Here is a 14,064-nt window from a genome sequence, read left to right on the forward strand (position 1 = left end):
GGCTTATGTCACAACATTTAAAAATGCGGGACCCAGTCCCCATCTAGTGTTGTCATAAACAGATGGTTAAGGGTTAATGCCTCTTTTACCTGTAAAAGGTTAAGAAGCTCAATAAACCTGGCTGACACCTGACCAGAGGACCAATAAGGGGACAAGATACTTTCAAATCTTAGTGGAGGGAAGTCTTTGTTTGTGCTCTTTGTTTTGAGAGTTGTTCGCTCTTGGGAGTAAGAGGGACCAGACGTCCATCCAGGCTCTCCAAATCTTTCTGAATCAGTCTCTCATGTTTCAAACTTGTAAGTATAGTCAGGAAAAGCATGTTAGTCTTAATTTTGTTTTCTCAACTTGTAAATGTTTCTTTTTGCTGAGAGGATTTTACCTCTGTTTGCTGTAACTTTGAACCTAAGGCTAGAGGGGGTTCCTCTGGGCTATACGAATTACCCTGTAAAGTATTTTCCATCCTGATTTTACAGAGATGATTTTTATCTTTCTTCTTTAATTAAAAGCTTTCTTTTTAAGATCCTGATTTTTCCTTGTTTTAAGATCCAAGGGGATTGGATCTGGACTCACCAGGGATTGGTGGGGGAAAGGAGGGAGGATGCTTAATTTCTCCTTGTTTTAAGATGCAAGGGGTTTGGATCTGTGTTCACCAGGGAATTGGTGAAGTCCCTCAAGTCCACCCAGGGAGGGGAGAGTTTTGAGGGGACAGGAAGTGTTCCAGTCACTGAAATTTCTGGATGGTGGCAGAGTTACCAGATCTAAGCTAGTAATTAAGCTTAGAAGTGTCCATGCAGGTCCCCACATTTGTACCCTAAAGTTCAGAGTGGGGAAGGAACCTTGACAAGTGTAAATATGTGTAGTTCCACTGAGGATCTGGCTGGAGGGAAGAGGGTTTGTGAGCTAATTTTTTTAAAGTGCTTACATCCTTATAAAAGCATTTTAATTCTAAAACTTTTAATCTCAATTTGTAGATGGATGTTTTCTCTTAGAAATACCCTGCAAATGTGTCAACAGAGAAATATGTACTTTTGTAATTCATTTATTACAACTTACAGGCAATGTAGCTGGGATGTAGTTTCATCTAGAAAGAAAGGAATCCAAAAAAACTATGAAATAGCTCCCTGTATTCCTTTGGGAAACGGCACAGAGCTTTCTCCTTCATTTAAAAGAAAACAACCCCCCCAGGCTTGACTAGACTATCGCTACTGTGATTCATCAGCTGCTGTCTCCTAGCCAGGTCTGATTTTCTGATTGGCCGGAAGGACTTTTCAAGGTGTGTCTTCTGACAAGACGCTGTTGCAGTTTTAAGGATATTGATGGACTCTAACAACCACCTTGAATAGTAAGAACTATTGTATATATTCTCTAATCAATACAGCTTTATATTTATGGAATTGATGTTAATGTTTTAATAAAGAAATTGTGAGGCATACCAAGAGTTTTTCCCAGAGCTATTGTTTATCTATGTACAGATTTTACAGATCAGAGAAATTTAAAATCTTGATTAGATTGCTTAGCAAGGGCACTTATTCTGCAGCATGTCAGCATGGCTTTTAAAGTTCCAAGTCCAGCAAAATCTAAACATGTAATATGACAAGGTGCTGTAAAAATCTACAAGGAATCTACAGTGTTATCTACTTCCTTATAATACTCTTTTTATAACCATAGCAAGATTTTTACTTTGGCTTTCTCTTTCATAAAACTTGCATGTACTATATACACTTTGGAAGTCCACTAACGCAGCAAGACATTTTCTAATGTGTTTTATTAAGGGTAGTTCCTTGAAGTCATCTGAATTTTCTGACAAATTAGGGCAGCAATCTTAGTCATTAGGAAAAGAGTGAAGTATCTGAAGAAGTGAGGTTTTTTACCCACAAAAGCTTATGCCCACATAAATCTGTTAGTCTTTAAAGTGCTGCCAGACTCCTTGTTTTTGTGGATACAGACTAACAGGGCTATGCTGACAGGAAAAGAGAAAAATGCATTTTATTTTAAGAAGTCTTTTCAGTTGCCTTTGAAGAAATTAGAGAGAAGACTATAGAAAAATGTTCGTTTTGGTTCTATTTAAACTTTATTATCAAAGGTTGAGGATAAAATTATCAGTTTGAGAGAGAGACACAGACATGTAAAAGATTTGAAAGATGTAAACTTGTCCACGTTCATGTAAATATCTGATCCGATAGTGTTAGAGTACAGTAAAAAGGTTTTGAAAAGGAGCAGCTGTAATGTCCAGTCAGTATAATGTCTACTTTTCCCACTTTGACAGCAGCATAGCTTTAGAGTAAATTTTCACATGACTGTACTTGTTTCTGCGCTTAAATTTTGTTGTGCTCATAGGCATCATTTTCTATGCAAGGTATAAATATGATGACATACTGAAAAGTTGTTTGGGTTTTGTTTTAATGCAATCTGCAAATCTGAGTTATTTTAGCAAATCTGTATCCGTAAAAAGAAACACAAACTACTTATATTAAAATATGCAAACTTCAAAATCTCTTCTTTAAAAGCAAAGAGAATTATTCAGACATGAACTCTGCCCCTGTCTTGATTATGATAGCAAGAGCTATCAGTTTGGTTCCAATGTTTTTACCTACCCGTCCAATTGGAGGCAACATTATGTGCTTTAGAATCCTATTCTTCCTTTCCATGTCCATAGCTTTGCTCTGGCACTGATCTTACCACTGAGAGAGGTGGAGACTTTTTCCCTGTAGTATAATGATGTTCATCTGGTGACTCTAGGGGGTACTGGAGTGCAAATGTATAATAATCCCCAGGGAAATAGTATAATGTAGTTCCTCTCAACCTTCACTTGCCTTCCAGTGTGTGACCTGAGGTTATTCTAACTTGAGTGCCCATCAATGTAGTATCAAGCCAGCCCTCCTCTAGAAAGAGAGCAATACATTCTTACATGATCCACTGGGCTGCTACCACCAATGAATGACTTTAAATGTGAGATTAAACATTACAGTTAGCTACAATAGCAGCCTGCATCAAGTTTTTGCTGCTTTTTTGTGTGATGAGGCATAGCCTTTAGTTTTATATGGGCTGGTGGCTATGGTTACTGGTTCTGTGTACCAGGATGTCATCTAATTTATTTGTATTTAGCTGGAAAGAGCATAATTGGGGAAGAAGTTACTAACAATATTCAGTCTGAAATGCATTTACCACTTTATGACAAGACCCTGTGATGTGATCTTTTTCTTGCTCTCTGACTCTTTTTTTTGTGTTCATCAGAAAGACTTTGGGGTCCTCCCATGCCTTTCTGGACAAGAAGAACTGAGGCAGATTATCTTTGGAACTCAGCAGACCCACGGAGTAGCTGATAAAGCATGTTAACCCATCGCTTCCAATCAGGGCCGGCTCTAGCCATTTCGCCGTCCCAAGCATGATGGCACGCCATGGGAGGTGCTCTGCCGCTTGCCAGTCCCGCGGCTCCGGTGGACCTCCCACAGGCATGCCTGCGGATGCTCCACCGGAGCAGCGGGACCAGCGGACCCTCTGCAGGGACACCTGCAGGAGGTCCACCGGAGCCACCTGCCACCCTCCCGGCAACTGGCAGAGCGCCCCCTGCGGCATGCCGCCCCAAGCACGCGCTTGGCGCGCTGGGGCCTGGAGCCGGCCCTGTCATAACATTTTTCCCAGATTTGGACCTTAGCGTCCAAAATATGGGTGTTAGCATGAAAACCTCCAAGCTTAGTTACCAGCTTGGACCTGGTAAAGCTGCCACCAGCCAGGGATCTATACAGTGCCTGGCGCACTGTGGTCTCCCCAAAACCTTCCCTGGGGGACCCCCAGACTCAGATTCCTTGAGTCTCACAACAAAGGGGAATAAACCATTTCCCTTCCCCTCTCCAGGTGTTCCCTCCCTGGGTTCCTGGAGAGATATAGAAAAGCAAGCTCCGTGAATTTAAACAGAGGGACTCCACCTTCCCTGTTTCCAGTCCTGGAAACACAAGTACTTCCCCCCTCACCCAGAGGGTATGCAAAGTCAGGTTAGTAAATCTAACACAAAGAGATTTTCCCCCCTGACTTCTTCCTCCCACCAATTCCCTGGTGAGCTGCAGACTCAATTCCCTGGAGTTCCCACTAAAGAGAAACTCCAACAAGTCTTAAAAAGAAGGCTTTATATAAAAAAGAAAGAAAAGGACATAAAAATGGTTTTTCTGTATTAAGGTGACAAATACAGGGTCATTTGCTTAAAAGAAAAAAATGAATAAACAGCCTTATTCAAAAAGAATACAATTTAAAACATTTCAGCAACTACACACATGTAAATACAAAAGAAAACAATATAAACCTTATTGTTTTACTATGTTTGTACTTACAACTTGGAAAGAGAAGATTAGAAAGGCAGGAGATAGAAAAATCACTCTCAGAGCCGAGAGGGTCAGACCCAAGACAAAGAACAAAGAACTTACACGCAAACTTCCCTCCACCCAGATTTGAAAAAGTTTTGTTTTCTGATTGGTCCTCTGGTCAGGTGTTTTAGGTTACTGGTGTTACCCCTTTACAGGTAAAAGAACATTAACCTTTAGCTATTTGTTTATGACAGGCCCTGCTTCCAATTCAGGAGCTTATGGTTTGCCTTATCAAATGACTTGGAACAGAAATTGTTCTTGGGGTTTCTTGCATAGCAAGGCTGAATGCTAGTATCAGGCTGACCTGCCTAGGTGGCTTCAGAGAGACTAGGTGGGTGAGGTAATATTTCTTATTGGACCAACTTCTGTTGGTGAGAGAGATGGTCAGTTGACATCTGTGAAAGATTGTGACTGCAGTGCATTTATGACTTTAACCCCATATGATTAAAGAAATAGTGTACAAGATTTAGAAAAAGTTGGTACTTGTTCTTAGGTCTCTTGGGGCAGGTTTGTGTTGGTCTCCGGCTGATGTATTCTCTGGAGCTAATTTTTCTGTCAGTCTTCTGTGCTGGAAAATCCCCCAATGGTTTATAGTCATCACTGTGTCTCCAGAACAACCTCCTCCTGATCTCAGCATGGCTTGGGGGGAAAAGAGGGTAAGCCAGTACTCTAGGCTTCCTCAGCTGCCAACACAATTTTTGAGAGCCATTGGCAGTGCAGTATGGATCAGCTCTATGGCCTAATTCATGCTACGGACTGTTCTAATACAAAATCAGCCCCAGGATCAGTGTGCTGCATTCATGCTCCTGTTCTCATTTGTGCTCACTCATGGGTGGCAGGTGAACCCCCACTTTTGGGAGGCTAGCCTGCTGGTCCTGCCCCTTCTGCTCAAGGCCCTGCATGCTGAAGTCCCCAAAGCCCCCCCTTATAGGAAAAGCCCTGGGGTGGCCTCCCTTGACTGGAGGAGCCCTGGCCTGCATGCCCTAGCTTAGCCCCCCCGACCCACCACTCCCAAGCACCAGACTGAGCTGCCCCCCCACACTCCCGAGCACCAGGCCAGCCCCCCAGCGCCACCAGCTCCTCCTGCCCCTGAAGGCTTCTCCCCTCGCCCCCCCCCAAGTCACCGGCCCCAGGAGCACGGCAAACAGCGGGGACCTTTGGGGGTGAGTGGAGAGGGGGAGCCACCACGGCCCAGTTGTCCAGCAGCTGGTCAGGGGCAGCACCAAGAAGGCACTCCTGCAGGGGTACAGCCGAAAAACTGTCCTGTTAAAAGTATTGACTGAAGTTTTATTTTAAACAACCTTTAATCTTGTGTCCATAACTCTTTTGCTGACCATCTACTGTAGGCATTTAGCCTTCTAACTACCTGAATTGTTGGTGTCCAGACATCTAAATATAGTCATTTCTGTCTTCAGCTAACTACATGTTCAAGTTTGTACTTGCCGTTGATTGTGTGCAGAGTTGTAAGCAGATGCCAGGCTGAAAACTCTTTAGATATTTGGCCTTTTGTGTCTTATAAAAGGGTGTGTGGGGTGTGGTTTTTTTTGTTGTTGTTGTTTGTTTGTTTTTTTAAATTGAAGGAAAATATATGAGAGTCTTGGAGCCTTGTCTGTCTTTTTCATTAAAAAAAAAAAAAAGGCATATTGCTCTATTTGCTGCAGTGGTGCCATCAGGTTAGTGCTGATCTCTTAACTAATGTCATTTGGTTTTCCTTGATGTGAATCAGTGTAACAGAGCTATATTTTCTGACTGAAGTTTACTGAATTACTAAATACACATTACTGTTTTAATCTTTTTAAATTATTTTAGAGGAGTTAGCTGAAACTTAGAGATGGGTCTAGAACTAGAACATTGGCTATGAAACCTGTTCAACTCTAGGGAAGTTCTAGTCTGGATGAAAACTTCATCTCAAATCCATTTCTAGAAACTATGGGCCAAATTCTGCTCTCAATTACACCTGTACAATTCTATTGAATTCAGTGGGTTTGAGCAGAATTTGGCCCTACGAGTAGCTGCTTCTTCAATAAATTTAAACCTTTCTTTTGGCTAGTTATGAAATTATAGAATATCAAGGTTGGAAGGGACCTCAGAAGGATCAATTCCCAACTAAATCATCCCAGCCAGGGCTTTGTTAAGCCAGGCCTTAAAAACCTCTAAGGAAAGAGATTCCACCACCTCCCTAGGTAACCCATTCCAGTGCTTCACCACCCTCCTAGTGCAAAAGTTTTTCCTAATATCCAACCTAAACCTCCCCTACTGCAACCTGTGATCATTACTCCTTTTTCTGTCATCAGGTACCACTGAGAACCATCTAGATCCATCCTCTTTGGAACCCCCTTTCAGGTAGATGAAAGCAGCTATCAAATCCCGCCTCATTCTTCTCTGCTGTAGACTAAACAATCCCAGTTCCCTCAGCCTCTCCTTGTAAGTCATGTGCTCCAGCCCTCTAATCATCTTTGTTGCCCTCCGCTGGACTCTTTCCAATTTTTCCACATCCTTCTTGTAGTGTGGGGCCCAAAACTGGACACAATACTCCAGATGAGGCCTCACCAATGTCAAATAGAGGGGAATGATCACATCCCTCGATCTACTGGCAATGCCCCTACTTATACAGCCCAAAATGCCGTTAACCTTCTTGGCAACAAGGGCACACTGTTGACTCATATCCAGCTTCTCATCCACTGTAACCCCTAGGTCCTTTTCTGCAGAACTGCTTCCTAGCTATTCGGTCCCTAGTCTGTAAGAGTGAATGGGATTCTTCTGTCCTAAGTGCAGGACTCTGCACTTGTCCTTGTTGAACCTCATCAGCTTTCTTTTGTCCCAATCCTCTAATTTGTCTAGGTCCCTTTGTATCCTATCCCTACCCTCCAGCATATCTACCATTCCTCCCAGTTTAGTGTCATCTGCAAACTTGCTGAGAGTGCAGTCCACGCCATCGTCCAGATCATTAATGAAGAGGTTGAACAAAACCAGCCCAAGGACTGACCCTTGGGCCACTCCACTTGAAACCGGCTGTCAACTAGACATGGAGCCGTTGATCACTATCCGTTGAGCCCAATGATCTAGCCAGCTTTCTATCCACCTTATAGTCCATTCATCCAGATGAATATTTTTCCTTGTCTTTGGGAACACTTACAGGACACATGAGGTCATACACACCTCATGAGATCATCCCAGAGGAACTAACAACACTTCACTATACAATCTGCAGGTCAGATAAACACTGCAATGTTACAACTGTGACCTTCAAGCAGACTGTCTAGGTTCAAGAGACAATTTCAGTTTCCAAGACTGCTCAGTCCTCCTGGGCACTTTCTCTGGAATAATGTATGGATCTTTTGTGGTGTATTGTTCACTGGGCAATGAACAGAGATTATCTGATTCACTTATCTTAGTTCAAATCCCAAGAGAGATACTATAGTGTCAGAAAGGAAAGATCAGTACTCTTTCCCCTTTCAAATTCCCTCATCATTATGTTTGCTACAGCAGTTCTCTGCTACATGCATTTTGTCAACAATAGAACCTAGAGGCAGTTTTGAGGAGTTTGTATAAATTGAGTGATTTTTTTTGAATAATAGTTTAACACTTAAAGTAAATATCTTTGTGCCCCTCTTTTGGTAATTAGTATATTGCATCTCATAATGAGAAAATTATTATTGATATCTGATGGATTGGTGAGCCGTCGATTTGAGGATAATCTCTTCCATGGATTTAAGTATGGGTCCTGAACAGGAACGGTTCCAGGCACCAGCTTATCAAGCAGGTGCTTGGGGCAACCACTCCAGAGCGGCGTGGCACTTTCAAGTATTTGGTGGCAATTCGGCGGAGGGTCCCTCGCTCCTGCTTGGAGTGAAGAACCTCACACTGAATTGCCGCAGATCGCGATCGCAGCTTTTTTTGTTGCTTGGGGCGGCAAAACCCCTGGAGCCGGCCCTGGTCCTGAAATGACGCAGGAGTCCAATCCTGGAACCGCAAATCCACCCGCAGTAGGTACAGACATTTTGTGGCAGGCCAGCGGCCTGCTGGGAGAAAGTTCTTTTCTTTTTTCTTCCTCCTGTCTCTCTCTCCAGATTTGAGAGCAAGGCGCTTCTCCTCGAAGTGGGCCACTGCCTGATGGAGGATACGGCACCATTGGGATAGGTTGGTGGCTTGCTTTTCCGAGCTTGTGATGTCCACATCAGTTTTCTTAAGATATGCTTTCAGTGTGTCTTTGTAGCGTTTCTTCTAACCACCATGGGATCTCTGACCCTGGGTGAGCTGAGAGTAGAGGACTTGTTTTGGGAGGTGAGAGTCTGGCATCTGCACACAATGTCCAGCCCAGGGAAGTTGGTGCATGAGGATCATTGCTTCAATGCTGGTGACATTGACTTCAGCAAGGATGCTGGCATTAGTGTGGCGATCTTGCCACTTGAGGTGAAGGATCTTCCGGAGGCAGCATTGGTGATACCTCTCCAAACTGTTGAGGTGCTGTCAATAGGTTACCCAGGTTTCATATCCGTAGAGGAGTGTTGGAACAATTGTCTTATAGACCTGGATTGGTGTCTTGCCATAGGTCACAGTCCGTGAAAATGCGTTGGAGCAATTTCGCAAAGGAAGCACTTGCGCACTGGATTCTGTGGTGGATCTCACTGTCATTGTGGGGTGGGTGGCTGGGTGAGTGGGTGTGTGGTTTTTGCATTTTGAGAAAGTTGGCTACTGAGGTAACAAAAGTGCTCAACTGTCTCCAAAGTCTGACCCTCGATGGTGATTTGTAGTGGGTCATGTGCAAGTCCTGAAGCATGTTGATAGAGCACTTCACTCTTCTCAATATTGAGTGAGAGTCCTAGGCCTCAAGTAAGCTTGTACAAGAAAATCCAGTATGGACTGAGGTTAATTCTCAGTGTGCACAAGGATGACACAATCATCAGCATACTGAAGATGAGTAGTGGACCCCCTGAAGACTTTAGACTTCGAATGGAGACGTCGAAGATTAAAGAGCCACCCATCCATTCTATATTGAATGTCAACTCCACTGGGGAGATGATCTTTAACGAGGACCAAAATGACTGCTAAATGGATGGAAAACCGGGTTGAGGCAACAACGCATCCTTGCTTAACCCCAGTTTTGATGATGAAAGGTTCCATCTCAAGGCCATTACAGAGAACTGTGGCAGTCATCTGATCGTGGAGAATATCAAGGCTGAATTCCCACTCTGGCACTTTGAGTACAGAAGGTGGGGGCCTGCAAGGATTCTAAAAATTAATATTGGCTGCTCCAGGCTTGTATTAACTTCACCAGGTTACAGCTTCTCTCTGACCTTGGATGGGTAGATGCTGCCACCACCCAAATGCAAAAAACCCCTTTGAACCCAGGAAGGCGCACTTGGGAATTCTTCCCTCAAGCCCTTTCACTCCCCCTATGAGGAAGATCTGAGAAAGAAAACAAAGGAAATCTGCTGTTGCCACCAGTTAAACAACATATGCATAAACCTCTTAGGACACACACACCCAATCCTGTTATTAAAAAAGGGAAATTTTATGAAAAACAAAAAGAAGAAAATACATGTAGAACGTAGGCTATTGCTAGATTTTTTTTTTTTTTTTTTTTTTTTTAAAAAAAGCAAACATAATTAAGCATCAAGAATGGCTTTCTTGAGGTCCAGCTTAATGGTTACAAGCAAACAGAAGCATTTGGGGGTTAGCACAGAGTCGTCCACAAGCCGCAAAGAAATAAACCTAATCGCGTCTTCCTAGACATTTCCTGATCTATTTACCTATCTGGGGTTTTCAATAAGTAGTTTCTAGGTATGATCTGATTTTTTTCATACCTGGCTTAAAGCAGGTATGAAACTACAGCATAGTTTCAGCCCTGTCTCTGCTCTGTCCCCTCTCTCTGGAGAACAGACAAAAGAAAAATGTGTGGTGTGTTTTCTCCCCACCCCATTAAAAAAATTCTAGCCCTCCCCTTGGTTCTTTTAGTCAGGTGCCCACTCCCTTCCTTTTACCTATGGACTTTTTTAACCCTTTTCAGGTAAAGCAAGTGGAGAACAGCTTCTAGCAGGGATTTTGTAGCTAACTGGCTGACTGGGTGTCCATAAAAGGGAGCTACTCTTCCGCCTCCCCTTCATTTATCACCCTTATTACTTCGAGGGTGGGTGGGGTTCAGCAAGAGATTCTCTTTCATGTCGTTGAGGTATAGATTCGTTAGTGGCATCAGAGACAGTTGACTCACAGTTCATGAGTAGCTCAAAATGCTCCTTCCATCTGGCTTTGATGGCTTTGCTATTCTTAAAACACATTGATCTGTCTTGTACTCAGCGCATAAGTGCCAGAAAAAAATGGTGCACCCACTGGCAGCCCCCACTACCAGAACCTTCCTCTCCCTCCCAGTGCCTCCTGCCTGCTGGCGGGCCCTGCCAATCAGTGCTTCCCCCTCCCTCCCCATTCCTACTGCCTGCTGCAGATCAGCTGTTTTGCAATGTCAGGACTCAGGAGGCACTGCGGGGGGGAGGAGTGAGGTAGCAGCATGCTTAGGGGAGGGGGCAGAACTGAGTGGGGCAGGGATGGGAAGAGATGGAATGGGGGTGGGAAGAAGTAGGGTAGGGTCTTGGGGGAAGGGGTGGAGTTGGGATTAGAAACTCTGTGCCTATGGCTCTGAGCAGTGCGGGTCCGTGGGAGCATGGGCCGTAAATGGCCCTTATTGCCTGAAAGAAACTCCTCATGTCATGTTTATCAGCATGAAACTCAATCTACTTGGCCTTTTCTCACCACCACTTATTTCTGATGTCATGGATTTTCCTTTGGGCTTGAGCCTTCAGTTGCTTGTATGACTCTTCTGCTGATGTGAGATGGTATTTTGCCACATGCAATGAGCTTCTCTTTCCTGATCAAGCAGGCCCTGAATCTCAGTATCGTTCTCATCAAACCAATCTTGGAGATGGTGGGTGACATAGCCAATGGACTCAGCGCATGCCGAGCAAATGGCAGTCTTTAATCCCTTCCAGAGATTTTCATTATCAGCATAGTGGCAAACTTCTTCAGCAGTGTCAGCATAGCTATTTGACTCCCTGGAGTCAACACAGTTGCTGGAATAGAGGGAGGTGAAGTTGATGCCTTGATTGGCAAAAATCTCCTGGGGCAAGCCTACCCAGGCAAAAAGCTTCAGGAGCTAGGCCATGATGCTCCACAGTGGAATTGCTTCTGGGAACCAGGTGGCATAGTCCAGGATGTAGCGGAACTCAGCGACCCTCTTCAGGAGGGGTCTCACGAGGTCCATGGCAACCTGCTCAAAGGGAACCTTAATCATCAGCAAAGGAAATAGGGTAGTCTTCAGTACTTCCCTCAGGGCCATCAGCTTGCATTTGGGGTATGAGTTACAATAGTTTCTGATGTACTGATGCACCCTTGACCAAAAAAACCAATCAAGGACTCAGGCCAGAGTCTCCTCGTGCCTCAGGTGGCCTGCAGTGGTGATGTCATAGGCCAGTTTCAAGACAGCACGCCAGAGCATCAACAGCTGGGTCTGGGTTTCTTGGGTTCAGCAGTCCCGGTGAACAGGGTTATCCATTAGCTCAAACCGTGGTCAATGGTTTGCTTGTTGGGGGATCAGATATCTTTCTGACCGCAGCCAACTGCTCATATGCCTGGCTGAATGTGGAGTCCTCTCTCTGATCCTGGCTAAAGTTGACACCTAGTCAGTCAGCAGTGGGGTTGTGCTCTCTCCACCCAGCTCGTCAAGGTCATAGTCCTCCTCTGGCTCACACTCTACCTCAAGGGGGTTTCCTTCTAAGGCCATTGGCCAAAAAGTGGGGAGAGGCAGGTTTGCAGTATGTAAGACTTTGGGGAAGTCCAGTCGGTCTCTTCCCAGGATCACAGAGTATGCAAGCCTCGGTGTCACTAGTCGGATCACCCAGCTCATGGTTAGCGGGACACGGGGGCGGCTTCACGTCGCCATGGATGCACTGTAGGTGGATCACCCGGAGGCCAGGGTCCACCTGACGTATGAGCATCTGCCCACAGCCAGAGTCGACAAGGGTGAGGGTTGATTGTCTGTCAAATGCTACAGGGATCGTAACCTTTGCAGTGGGACGCTTGCAGGTGCGAGACTTCCCTGTGCAGACCTGGCCAAAGATACAATCCATCACGGGCCATTCCTGCCACAAGTGCCTGAAATGGCCACAGGAGAAACAGGATCCTGGCTCTAGATGTTCGAGCTGCATGTACTGGTTCAGCAGGGGGGCTTGGGTTCTAAGGCCTCCCTTCTACGGGGGTTGCCTTGAGTGCCTCTTGGTACCTCAGGGTTGTTCACTGGAGTTTGGTGCCACCTCATCTGCCTTGGCTCCTTGAGGTGTACCTGGCATCAAGCTGCGGGCCGGAGCACTTCTCCCGGCTTCTCAGGGTCAACCCCAACATTGCAGCTCTGGTCCCTGGTCTGACTGGGGGCTTCAGTGGCCAAGAAGTCCTCCATGAGGGCAACTGCTACACTTTAAATAGCGAGATGGTGTGGGAGTATCCAGATTCTTCTCCGAGGCAGGAGGTTGTGGGTGAATTGTTCCAGGGCAAGCTCTTTGACTACCTCGGTGGCAGAGCGGTGGTCAGGCTGGAGCCACTGGCAGCAGGTGTCCTTCAGCTCTTGGGCAACAATCCAGGGTCGGGCGCCTGTTGGGTGCCCCTTCCTCTGGAACTGCCGTCAGAACACTTTTAGGGTGATGTCCAGTGTGTTGAGCACTGCGGCCTATACCCATCTGTAATCCCAGGCCTTGTCAACCAGGAGCCAACAGTATGTCATTTGGGCAGTTCCCATCAAATATGAGGCCAGAATGGTGGCCCATAGCTCAGGCAACCTGCTCAAACATCATGAAGAAAGCCTCAGGGTCATCTTTGGGCCCCATCTTTGCTAGCTGTATGGGCATGGTAAGCACAGGCAGGGTCACAGTCTGGGCGGGGCTGAGGCTTCTGAAACTGGGCAGCCAGCTATTGGAGGCACTTAGGTGTGGATTTTTCACACATCTCAGTGATGTTATACTGATATGGGTCTGTAGTGTAGACTTGGCATCACATTTTGCATGTGCCCTGTGCCTTGAATAGTAGCTTTCTGTTGCTTCCAGCTACCACTACGCAAAGGGGATTAACTGCTCCTTTCACTGAGCTTAAAAGGAGAGTGTTTAGCACACCCAGCAGCTTTAACTAAGGGCTAGTCTACACCGGCAACGCTAAAGCACTGCCACAGCCGTGCTTTAATGTGCTTTTTGTGGTCACGGCGCAGTGGTAGGATAAAGCTCTCCCAGCACTCTTTTTAAAAAAAAAAAAAAAAAAAAAAACCTCCATAAGGGGCGTAGCTTCCTGCGCTGGTGCACTGTCTATACTGGTGCTTTATAGTGCTGAAACTTGCTGTGCTCAAGAGGGTGTTTTTTTCACACTCCTGAGCAAGAAAGTTGCAGCACTATTAATTGCCAGTGTAGACAAGCCCTTAGTCCAGGAGTAGGCAACCTATGGCACATGTGCCGAAGGCGGCATGCAAGCTGATTTTCAGTGGCACTCACACTGCCTGGGTCCTAGCCACCAGTCCAGGGGGCTCTGCATTTTAATTTAATTTTAAATGAAGCTTCTTAAACATTTTAAAAACCTTATTTACTTTACATACAACTATAGTTTAGTTATATATTATAAACTTATAGAAAGAGATCTTCTAAAAATGTTAAAATGTATTACTGGCACGTGAAACCTT

The 14,064-nt window shown here is 45.2% G+C and overlaps 1 protein-coding gene across 1 annotated transcript in view; it reads left to right on the forward strand.

Moving 5' to 3' along the window:
• The first annotated feature begins 1,261 nt into the window (after positions 1-1,261).
• The window catches only part of BCAR3 (BCAR3 adaptor protein, NSP family member), a 173,330-nt gene continuing 160,527 nt past the window's right edge, over positions 1,262-14,064 (forward strand). The window contains exon 1 of the mRNA XM_050960942.1: positions 1,262-1,342. The gene's annotated coding sequence lies outside the window, so the exon portion shown is untranslated. The remainder of the gene's footprint in view (positions 1,343-14,064) is intronic.

This window comes from Gopherus flavomarginatus, chromosome 7 (genome assembly GCF_025201925.1).
Source record: "Gopherus flavomarginatus isolate rGopFla2 chromosome 7, rGopFla2.mat.asm, whole genome shotgun sequence".
In the NCBI taxonomy this organism is placed as follows: Eukaryota; Metazoa; Chordata; order Testudines; family Testudinidae; genus Gopherus; species Gopherus flavomarginatus.